The sequence below is a fragment of the Pteropus vampyrus genome, unplaced genomic scaffold (genome assembly GCF_000151845.1).
Source record: "Pteropus vampyrus isolate Shadow unplaced genomic scaffold, Pvam_2.0 Scaffold184, whole genome shotgun sequence".
Lineage (NCBI taxonomy): Eukaryota > Metazoa > Chordata > Mammalia > Chiroptera > Pteropodidae > Pteropus > Pteropus vampyrus.
The window spans coordinates 489,131-502,099 of NW_011888965.1; positions in this window are offsets into that span (position 1 = coordinate 489,131).

Genomic DNA, 12,969 nt, shown 5'->3' on the forward strand with positions numbered 1-12,969 from the left:
AGCATGTGGAAGGGTCTTGTTTTCTTAACCATTCAGCCAACTTATCTTTTGATTGTAGCATTTAATCCATTTATATCCAAAGTAAGCGATGATAGAAATGTAGTTACTGCCATTTTATCATTCATATTTTCTATCATTTTTCCTTTTACTTCTGTCCCTCTAACATTTCTTCTAACATTCTGGTTTGGCAATGATGAACTCCTTTAGCCTTTTCTTTCTGGAAAGCTGTTTATCTGCCTTTCAATGCTAAACAATAGCTTTGCTGGGTAGAGTAATCTTGGTTGTAGGTCCTTGCTTTCCATTACATTGTGTATTTGGTGCCAATCACTTCCGGCCTGCAAAGTTTCTGTTGAGAGATCAGCTGACACTCTTAAGGGAACTCCCTTGTAGGTAACTAATTGCTTTTACCTCACTGCTTTTAAGATTTTCTGTCTTTAACCTTTGGCATTTTAATTATGATGTGTCTTCTTTGGATTCATCTTGTTTAGGATTTTCTGCATATCCTGGGCTTCTATGTCGATTTCCTTTGCTAGGTAAAGGAATTTTTCTGTCATTATTTTTTCATCCAGGTTTTCAGTTCCTTGCTCTCTCTCTTCTTTTTCTGGTATCCCTATGATGCAAATGTTCATACACTTGCTGTTGTCCTGGGGGCCCCTTAAACTATCCTTTTATTTTCCTTTGATTCTTTTTTCTCGTTGCTGTTTTGATTGGATGTTTTCTGTTACCTTCCCTTCTAAATCGCTGATTTGATTCTCTGCTTCATCTAATCTACTATTGATTCCTTCTAAGGTATTCTTCATTTCAGTTATTGTATTCTTCATTTCTAACATTCTTTTTTATGTTTTCTATCTCAACTTTTATGTTTTATATATCTTTGTTAAAGTTCCCACTGAGTTCATTTACTCTTCCTCTAAGTTCATTGAGAACATTATAACCAGTGTTTTGAACTCTGCATCTGGTAGATTGCTTGTGTCCAGCAATTCTCAATGAATTTTGAGGGGACACACTCAGTCTATGGCAGGAAACTTTTACCCTTCTGATTCTTAATTCCAAGATAAGTGATATATAAAGAGCTCATTCAACTCCAGGGTTTTCCAATTATTTGTAAAGGGTTTAATACGCACGCATGAATCAGTTACTGTTTATTTCATATACACTCCAAAGATCCTCAACTGTATAATATAGCTTTGGTTAAAATTTTTCTAGTAGTCTTTGAAACATATTTTTATTGAATTTAAGTTATATTTAAAAAGACCAAACTTCTCTTTTCAAAGAAGCAGAGGACCCCACCCCCACCCGCACAACACTGTGTAGACCAGAAGTGTTTCTGCTAGTTAATACACTGATACATTAGTATTGTTAAGGCATTTAATATTTGTTTTGAAAAGATGGACCTTGAGGTAGAATTGAATTTTGTAAATAGTAAAACTCCTAATTTACGTAATATTAGATTTTCTATAAATTGTATTTTTTTTTCTTTCTCCCAATCCATTAGATTTCTCAGTGGCTAATTCCACAATCTGTGTATTCTTAGAAATACATGGTAAATCTTTCTAATTTTCTACTGTGAAACTAGCCTTAAAGCACAGACATCATTTTTTAATTTATTTTAATGACTTCTAGAATCATTAGTAATACGTAGCTTGCAAGCATTCCTTCTATAGCTAAGAGTCTAAGTACAAGTTGTAAATAAATTTTTGCCTCTTTTAGAGATATGTCCTGGTCAATAGCCTATCTTCATACTATGGAAGGGAGCTCTGACGTGATGATACTTGAACTAAATGTAGTTGGTTGCCTGAGCTGATAAAATCCCTTAATAATCATTTACTCAGTATGTTTTACTGATCACTGTTGACATTGAAAGGCAATAACTGATAGGTGTTAATTAATTCCCTTCCATTTACACTTTTCCATAATCTGCAACATTTCTTCTCACATGCAGAAATGTGTAAAATGAAGAATTTCATAAATAATAGCTGTCAATTTTACTAGCTAAAGTCCTTGACATAAAACTATATAATTCATTGGTCTGTAAAAGAACTATGATATGAAATATGTTAAAGGATCTGTATAAATGCAAATACAACAAAAAAATACAATTTATTTTTATGGATTTTAAGTCTTATGTATAAGTAAAATCTCCATAGACTACTAGACACAGTCTGATAAAATGTCAAAATGGTTCCCCAAGGGAAATCAAAATGATGTTCTAGAATACTATTTTTAACAGTCCCCACTGTTCTTTGATACTCCCTGATTTGCTTGGGTGAAGGTTTGTCACGGAAGTGCTAAAAAGGCTCGTAAAAATAAAATCATAAGAAGATATCCCTTAAAAGGATAAGACACATAGCTCCCAAATTTTTCTGCTGAAATTCACTTTTGTAATTCTATTTATATAATCACATGAACACACAGGATTTCTAAACTGATCCATTAAAACCCTAATAAAGGCTTCATTTGGAAAAATAAATAAAACTGCCACCTAGTATTTATAGATTATTGTAAGGTCAACATCTTTGGAGAAGACTAATCAGCTAACAGCCATCACTACTCCCTAGGTAGATGATTTATTTCTACCATACAGAGAGAAAGAAAAATTTGAGTAATTTTCCTAGCCCTTGGAGGCAATCAGGAACAATATGGAAATCTGCTGGCAACTCCTTATATCAAGCTGTAGAGTAGGCCAATTACTTCTTCCAGGTCTCACAATCTAAAATTAAAAAAAGAAAAAAAAAAACAGTAATAATCAAAATAATAGTAGCAGCCATATTCCAAGTACCGCTTATTTGCCAGGCCTGAACTAAATGTTTACATGTGTTTAGTTTAACCCTCATAACGACTATTTGAAGAAACTGATAATCTTTTATATCATATAAATAAGGAAGGCATAGTCAAGTTATTTGTGTAGAAAAACACAGCTAGTCAGTTGTAGACTCAGGCCGTGAAAGAAGCTCTTTTGAATTCTCTGAGGCCCGTATGCCTTTTACTAGTATGACACTGCCTCTCTTAGAGTAGCATTATGTGCAAACTAAATCATACTAACACTTTCATGGTCTGCTAAGGAAAAAGATATGCAAGTAAAGATAAGAATAAAGTTCAGAAACATGTAGATTAAACACAAAGTAATTAATAAATAAATAGGTGTGGTGAGATAGTAGTGGTAACAAGAGTAAAAAAATAGAACAAAAGACTCTACTTTGAAATGTAGATAAAGAACACATTTTCAAATTGCGGAAGTGCCATGATATTCAATTTTTTCTATGAAAAAGAATTAAGTTTGAAGAAAAAAGATGATACAATATTTTTGATGTTTGGTCCTGAATGCTCAATTGACCAAAAATATACTATAGAAAAATGTGTTGTGTTGGTCCAAAAAAATAAAAATAAAAATAAAAAATAAAAATGGGACAATGCCGAAATTAAGCTTAAAGAGACTAAAACAATCTTTTTGTTTTGTGATAGGAAACTTCATCTTTAAGTTTTGTCAAATACTATTTTTCCAATATTCACAAGATATAAATGGAAATTGAAGGAGTATATTTGCGAAAAGTTGGAATGAGAGAGCAAACTGAACTCCACATTTCCCAATACTTCATGTAGGAAACATTCCTAGTTCTGGTAATGTTAGCCTCTTTATTGAATTATCTTTACTATTTGACTATCTCTTAAAATAATGATGTTAAAAACTGTCTAGTATAATGGCATTACCAATTACACCAGCTTATATGTTACTCCTAACTGGTATCCCCACCCATTTATAAAGAGGTGACTCTTTATTCCACATCAACCCAAATTAACATTAAGCTGGACCCAAAGCTAAGGTTTGGTTTTGTTTTGGCCAGTGATTTTCTTTAAAACATTAACTCTATTTGTACATGTGTGCATGTGCATGTACATATGTGTATAAAAAGCTTTATTCCAAACCTCAAGATTGCAACAGAAATTGAATTAGATGAAGTTTCTTCAGTGAAATAGAGAATACACAACAAAAATGTCAAGAAAGTCTAGTTTTCGAACCTTGAGATGGAGTGAATTGAAATCCCTGAACAGGGACTCAGAAGTCTCTCAAGACAACAACTACCAACAATTAATGTTTTTAGAGAACACCTTTCCCTGTAAACTATGCTAACATAGAATAGAGGAAATGCTATAACAGTAAAAGGGAATTACTGAAGCTGAAACACTCCTGCCTCTAAGTCACCTTGGAAATAACAAACGAAGTAGATAGAGGAAAAATAACATGTCTGTGTGTATCCTATGTGAACAAATATATCGTAGGGCATAGAAAGATGTGTGTTTGTAAATACACATCCACAAACACAAATTTTCCTAAAGGACTTCTGAAGCCTCAAGAGCCTGTGAAAGTAATTTCTAAAACATAGGATAAACTTGTATTCTGGGAAATTAACTGAAGAAAAGAGATTTAGTTTTAATCCACCAGCAACATGCTGTCTCCAAAATCAATGTCCTATATAAACTTTGAGATTATCGGGAAAAGTATTATCTGTATCTATTACTTTACAGAGTATCAAGGGAGAAAGAAAACAGACACGGAGATTCAGGTGGGAAATGAGAATCAGAGCAAGTTTTACATTAAAAAACAATATTGCAATAGAAGGAGCATTAGACACTACAGAATAGTAAGAGCAATTAAAATCAAACTTAGCTATGTAACTTTTCATACACATACAATACGAGCAAAGATTCATGTTTGAGGTTTTAGGAAAATGTGCACAATGAATTGCATGCTACAGTCTGGATCTCTAATGAAGATAGCCTTCAAAGGATACTTTAAAATGTTGATTATCTATGGACAATATCCTAAACAGTTAACACAGACATCCATAATAAACTTACAGTATTTCATTGTGGTGAAAACAATGATCCACACAGGGAAACTACACAATGGCAATGGCTCAAAGTTAACAAATGTTATTGTCAGCACCCTCAAGACATTTGGTCATTTATTCAGTATTAATAAGTGACTTCTGTAAACAGAGCACTGGGGATTGTGTGTGTGTGTGTGTGTGAAGGAAATTTAATACGAAGAAAACAGAAGCAAAGTCCCCTCCATTGGGAAAATTACAACTTAGCAAGACAGAAAACACAACCACACAGGCACCCCAACGATACATCCAAAATGAGTTCATTACTGGATTACAAACCATTGAAGAAATAAGTATGTATTATCATACTAATAATAGCTAAATAAGTACATAAATAAATAGATGAAGGGTGGGACAATCTCTGATAAAGTTACAGGGATTGTCGCAGTTAGAAAAATCATCATTTACATCCATCATAGTAAAGATTTATACTGACAAACATATCAATGGACTCTAAATACGGAGGGGCCAGTTTGATCAGGCAGGAGTAGGACATTTTCATGGTCTTAAAATATCTTCTCCCAGATTATTTATTACTTGCAAGAAAAAATGGTAACTATACCATTGAGAAATTAGCTGCAGCTTGTCTGAATGGTATAAGATGCAAATGTACATCATGCGTCAATGGATGTGACACTCTAAGCAGGACACATCATTTATGTGGTATTGCATCCCAGGTTGCATAACCTGAATCTAACCAACAGGAAACAAGAAATAAACTCAAAATGAAGAACATTTTAATTTTTAAAGCCCTTAATTTTTCAAAGATGTAAACGTCTTAAAAGACAAAAAAGGCTGAGGAACTGTTTCCAACTAACAACACTACGTGACTAGGTAAACTGAAAAAAATCAGAATACAAATGGTATATTAGGAAAATAATGTCCTTATTCTTAGCAAATACAGACTAAAGTATTTAGAGATGAAGGGGTTCAGAAAAATTGTGTGTGTACATATATGAGTGTAGGGAAGGAAGCAAGTGCAGAAATTTGTTAATATGTAAATCTCGTAAAGAGTATTCAGGTGTTCTTTATACTAATCCTTGCAACTATTCTCAATGTTTGAAATTATTTCCAAATAATTAAAAAAAACAAGTGAATTGATTATTTCCCTTCTTCCCTTCCCCAACACACACACACACACACACACACACACACACACACACACAGTATTGATATTGTTTGGTTTACCTTGTTTATGTACGTATATGGTTGCAAGCCCACATCCATTCAGAAACCTAAGCCAGAATCTTGGAAATTTTATCTGGCTTGTCCTTTAGCACTATCAGCAAAGCAATCATCCAAAGACTTTATTATGTTTCTGCAGACAATGACAATATCATGAAAAAAAAAATTCAGTGTTCCCTAAATCAATTTATAAATATGTAATTCGTTTAAAATACCAATAATTTTTAAACCAGACAAGCTGATTCTAGAGTTTGTATGAAAAAAGATGCAAATAACCATCATAAAAAAAAAATTGAAGAAAGAAGAGCAGGCATGAGAAATCAGATCCACTAGGTATTAAAATTTAATATAAAGCCTTAAAATAAAAGTCATATTGTTGCATGAATTGACAGACAGATCAATGCAACAGAATAGAAATGCAGAAATTGAGCCAATGCATAGTAACATGGAAAGGTACAAAATAAACAAACTAAGAGTGGTTTAATGTGAAATGTAAGGTAGGAACTAGGTACAGGGTGGAAAGTAGACTTTTCACCATACGCCTGTTTGTACTTGTTCATTTTTGAGCCATGTGAATCTATTCACAAAATTAAATTAATTAAATGCAAAAAATAAAACAATCATTTTGAAGTCACCGATTTTTAAGTGTGCCAGAGTAAGACAGTACCCAGTTCTTTCCATGTTCTTAGGCACAAAACTGTGTTCTGAATTCATCCCAGATTGGACAAGAAAAAAACTAGTGGCTGTGCATTAAGGGTCATATTGCAAAGAGCATCATCTGACAGTTGGTTTAAATATATTCAAATCACAGAGCTACCTAAAGGAATCCAACTTTGATTTTACCTTCCCTAAGGCAAAACGGAAGGAAAAGGTTTTTAATCATGTTATATGGAATATAAATGATCTAACAGTGTCACGTTAAAATCATAAGTCTAATGCTTAGGAATGCTTGAATGTCCATAACCCTTTAAGATATCCATGAGACATTTACATGCAGAAAAGGCTTTGCAGCCAACAGACTACCTACTTAACTTGATCATAGTATATATCAAACGTCATATATTTGTGTAAATGTTTATTTTTCTGACAGTTACTTCTTTATAGAAGAAGATTCAGGTTAAAAGGATAGCCACACAATATAACGGAGAGCCTAGGGGATGCCAGTTAAAAATGTTGGAAACCTTAATTATACGATTATATGTTATTTAGGATTAACCACAGCCTAATCAATTGCAAAGGTGTCAGCTACCATACCACTGTGAAATGGGTAGCTGGCATTCTGTATTTAATGTCAGAGCATGAGAATTCAATTTTTATATAATATACATTCGAACTTAATATTGTTTTTCCAATATGTGCACTATCTAGACAATAGTAGAGTCGGTCACTGGTTCAATCATTTCATTCCATAAAATCTGGAGATCAAGTATGAAATGAATTAGTGTTGCTGAATGGGAAAGGACTCAAGGCTGGGTCCATCCTATGACCAGTCATTATTAGTAGTGACCCATTCTCTGCAAGTCAGTGAAACAGAAAAACATTCCTAGAAGTACAGTTTTTAACACTGTTTTAAATCATTTTTATATATATATATATTTACATAAAGTAAATTTTGTTTTCCAAAAACTTAAGTACTTATGAAATTAAAAAATTAACTAATACAAATCATCAAAGAGAACTTTTTTTAGTTTTCACCCAACTGGTCATCTTCCAACACTACAAAATTTAAATAGAGTCCTTTAACATTATTTTATTATGTATAATCAAAAAATTCCCAAGGACAATAATTGCCACATCAGAGACTTGTATACATTTTAATTTTTTTTTTCTAGCTAGAATTTACCTGGCCTTTTGAATAACACTTTTAAAATTTTATTTTGAGGAATTTTTCTCCTCCTACTCTTTAGTTTTTCCATGATGATAAAATTGTTCAAATTCTTTCTCTTGATTTTGTTTTCCATTTACCATGTTTCCTTTTAAGACATAGTTGATGCATCAGATGCTGTTTTATTTAATTATTGTCATATGAAGAATTCTAAGATGTCCCCCAATGGATCAAGCCTCTGTACAATTTCCTCCCTTTGAGAGACAGTAGAACCTATGACTTTCTTCTAGCCAATAGAGTATGGCAAAAGACTCCATTTATTATTAGGTTATGCTATATGGCAAATGTGTTACATTACTTTATATAAGACTATATCTTAGCCAATTGGAATGAGTTTTTTTCCTATTGGCTTTGAAGAAATAAGCTGCTATGTTGTGAAGGAACCTCTGAAAGGACAACGTGACAAGAGACTCCTGCAGGGTTCTCTAGGAGCTGAGAATGACCTCTAGAAGATGGCCAGCAAGAAGATGAGGACTTCAGACCCATAACTGCAAGCAACAAATTTCTGCTTACAACAACCTGGGCTAGGAAAAAGATCCTAGTACCAATTCCAATGTGTGGTGGAGATTTCTCTCAGGGATTTCTGTCACCACCAAGCAATTCTCCAACACCAGCTGAGTTTTCTTACAATTCAACTCAATTCTGACACTTCTACCCAAAGATAGCATCAGATTCCACAAGGTCTCAGTCCTGCAAGACTGCCCTCACTTCAGATCCCAGTCACAAATCCAGGTTGTCACCTGTGCTTCTGATCAACTGGCTATAAATTTGAGTTTCCCAAGACTCTGTCCTTAAGTTTGATTAATTTGCTAGAATAGCTCACAGAACTCAGAGAAATATTTTACTTACTAGATTACTGATTTATCATAAAAAGATAAAACTCAAGAACAGCCAGATGGAAGAGAAGCATAAGGCAAGATATGGGGAAAGCACACATAACTTCCATGCCTGAGAGCACCACTCTCCCCAAATCTCTGTGTTGATCAACCCAGAAACTCTCTGAACCCTATTCTTTTGGGTTTTTATGGAAGCTTCATTACATAGTCATGATTGAGTGAAAAAGTGTTAAATGGTGATTGAACTCAATCTCCAGGTCCTCTCTTCTTCAGAGAGGTCAGGGGGATTGAAAGTTCAAATTCTAATCACATTGTTGCTTCTCCTGGTAAGCAGCCTACATCCTTAGGTGCTTTCCAAAAGTCACCTCATTAACATAACAAAGACACCTTTATCACTCTCATCACTTCAGAAATTCCCAGGGTTTAGGAACTCTGTACCAGGAACAGTAGACATGGACAAAGACTAAATATATATTTCTTATTACAAATCACAATATCATAGCTTGTTTTCCTCAGAAATGAACATAGCCTGACCAATACCTACAGTGAACTCCTGTGAGATCCTGAGATCTCTGATCCTTTGACTGAGGCCAGAGATCTTCTGACCCAGTTAGGGCCATATCAAGATTCCTCAATCACAAAAACTGTGAGATAATAATATATATCGTTTTTAAGTGACTAAATATGTGAAAACTTATTAAGCAGTGATAGAAAACTACTACAGTCATTGGAGTCACACTTCTAAGAAATTTTAATTCTCTCAATTAATGAAATCCCATTTCTAAGAACCTTTTCTTCAATAACAGGAACATGGATAGAAATTCCCCAAGTTTCTAAATTTTCTTCAATAACAGCAACATGGGTAGAAAATTCCCCAAGTTTCTAAATGGTCAATACCTAAAGCAATAACAAAATCCATTTACTTGAGACATATCAATGAGGCAGAACTTTTCAGTGGTGCTTATAGAATACCTTTGTTTTATAGTCACATTCCATATATATGTAGTGAAAATTAGAGCTTTGGGGGCATGTGAAACAGACAATGGCATTAATCCAGGATTTCTCAAAATGGGATCCTGGATTATGTGCATCTGTATCACTTGGGTGTTTATTAAAAATATGATGTACCAGACCCCTTCTCAGACCTACTTGAGGCGAAATTCTGGGGCTCAGAAATCTACATTTTTAACAAATTCTCCAGATAATTATTTCTGCACATAAACTTTTAGAACAAATGTTACCACTGGTTTACAAACCTGGCTGTCTATCAGAGATAGACAGGTATCTGGAGAACTTTTAAAAAATACCAATTCCTAGGCCCCACTCAATTAATGGAGACATTTTTGAAATAGGACCAGGCAGAGGAAGATTTAAAATCTCCCCAAGTGCTTCTTTGAGTAGCCATGGTTGAGAATCAGTCCTTCAATAAAGAGTATTGGAGCTCATTGATCGAGATGAAGATCAGCAATGGTTACATAAATAACAGGTAGGTAAAGTTCTCCTTCTCAAGGAGTTTATGCTGAAGAGAAAAAGACAGACTAAAACCTCAAGATACAGACGAATGTAGAGAAGGTACCCTCAGGAAAACAGAACAGAGAAAACGTGCTAGAGTTACTGTTAGATTCCCTTGACTCTAACCTTATTGCTGCTTCTTTATACACTTTTTCTGTCTTCTCAAGTCTCCCTTCTATACCCCATTATACACAATAGTGACTTTTACTTTATTTAAATACAATAGGTTTTCCTCAAGAGTTATTCGTATCATTGGTGTCCATTTTATGTATTAAAAGTTTATTAAAGACTTTACTTCATGTACTATTTGTCCAAGGTGTTTTGTTCTCGCATGTGCTGGTGGCGGGGTTGGGGAGGTGTCATACTGTGAGGGGCAAGCTGGATGATCTAACCGAGCTAATCAGTCAAGAATGAGTCACAGAGTAAATAAGATGACAAAAAAGATGCACTTCTACTATGGACAGTCAAAAAGTTAAATACCCAGAGTCCTTCCCTGGTATCAGGTAATGAAGAATTTCCCAGTCTGAATCCTACATGAGCCTCTGACTCCTCCACTGGTGACCCAGGTGTACTGATGTTATGAAAATGAACCCACACATGGAACCTCAACTCAGCTAGGAGTTTAACCTTGATTTGAGACATTCAGCCAAATATGAATTAAAAATAAAGAGGAACCTTTGGAAACATAGAGGAGTGAGAGATGTCTCCAGATCTCTCCACTTGAAAAAACAATAAACTGAATATTTAAAACTCAACAAAAACACCTAACTGCACACCAGCACGTCTGAGCGGGGGATCTGCGCACAAGGGCTACTATAGGTCAAAACCCCGAGCGTCAGGTGGTAGACTGGGAGAAATAAAGAAGCTGCCTCTCGCAGCCTCTGGAGCTTCCTGTAGGAGGAGAGAAAAGGGAGAAGGAGCAGTGATGTCCCTGAACAACCTTGACAAGGAGTGCTGTGAGTTCCAGGCATCCGGCGGCAGGGACCAGTCATCAAGGCAGAAAGCAGAGAAGTGAGACGGCAGAGAAACAATAGTCGATTTTTATTGGCCGCAGTTGTTAAACCAAGGCTGAGCTGCAACCCCCAACTACCAACCCAGAGGGCCCCTCCAAGAACCCCAGGAGAATCAGAACAAACACTGCCAAAACAGTTGCTAACACTGAGAGGAACTGAAACTGAGGGTAGCGAGCATGATTAAATATCTACAAGAAAAGAAAAACGCATTATTAAGGCTTTATATAAAGCAAGGATACAAGAGGCTTAGATGCCACCTACTGGAAACTGAAAGAAAAGCACCTTCTTGGCAGCAGATTAAAGAGACAACTTTATATAATAAATCTTTTGGGAAAAACAGCAGAATACATTTTCTATAATGCCCAGGCAGAGAAATAGTCCATTAAATACCATGAACAAACAAGGTGGCAAGGCACCTCAGAAAGAAAGAGAAAAATCTCCAGAAAATAAGCTTATAGACATAGAAATATGCAACTTAAATGACAGAAAAATCAGGATGGTACTTCTGAAAAATCTCTGTGAATTCCGAAACAAGTCCTCTCAACAATTTCAGGAATTGAAAAAACAATTAGATGAGCAGAGCGAGGAGATTGAAACCCTCAAAAGAACAGCATAGATCTTCTGGAGATAAAAAAACACACTGCAAAAATGAAATAGAGTTGACCAAATGGAGGAAAGGATCAGTGATATCAAAGAGAGAAATCTAGAAATAAATCAGAAGGAAGAAGAGAAAAACTAAAGAATGAAAAATAATGAAAGAGAAATACAAGAACTAGCTGATACAATCAAGAGAGGAAATATAAGAATAATGGGCATTATTGAAGGTGAGGAAAAGGAGCAGGTACTAGAAAGCATTTTCAGACAAATAGTGGATGAGAATTTCCTAAATCTAAGAAATCAGCTGGAGCTTGGAATTCAAGAAGTCAACAGAACACCCGAGTACTTCATCTCAAAAAGGCCTTCACCAAGACACATTGTATTAATATCATCGGAAATCAATGACAAAGACAGAATTCTCAGGGAAGCCAGGAAGAAGAAGATGGTACCTTGTAAGAGAAAATGCATTAGATTATCGTCGGAATTCTCAGCACAAACCTTACAAGCCAGAAAGGAATGAAATCAAATATTTAAACTATTAAGTGAAAGGAACTACCAGTCAAGAATAATGTATCCAGCTAAGCTCTCCTTTAGATATGAAGGAGAAATTAAGACCTTTCCAGACATACAAAAATTGAGGGAATTCTCCACTACGAGGCTTACATGACAGGAAATACTGAAAGGGATCAGCTCACCTAAAACAAAATAGCAATAAAAAATATATACATAATTAAGAATAAAGTGACTATCAGGCAAACAGAAGCAGAGGAGTGCAACTCTTACTAAGAACAGGGCATTATGAGCTTAAATAATAAGAAAACAATGGTTATAACAAGATATAAATGAACATTCAGCATACACAGGGATAAATTGAGATAACAATGACTGAAAAGGGGAGGATTCAAAGATTCAAATTCCCATAGAGGAAAGGAGATAAGGCATGCACAGAAGAAAATGGATAACTGTATATTTACCTCAATATCTCTCTCTCTCTCTCTTTCTCTCCCTCTCTCTCTCTCTCTCTCTCTCTCTCTCTCTCTATATATATATATATA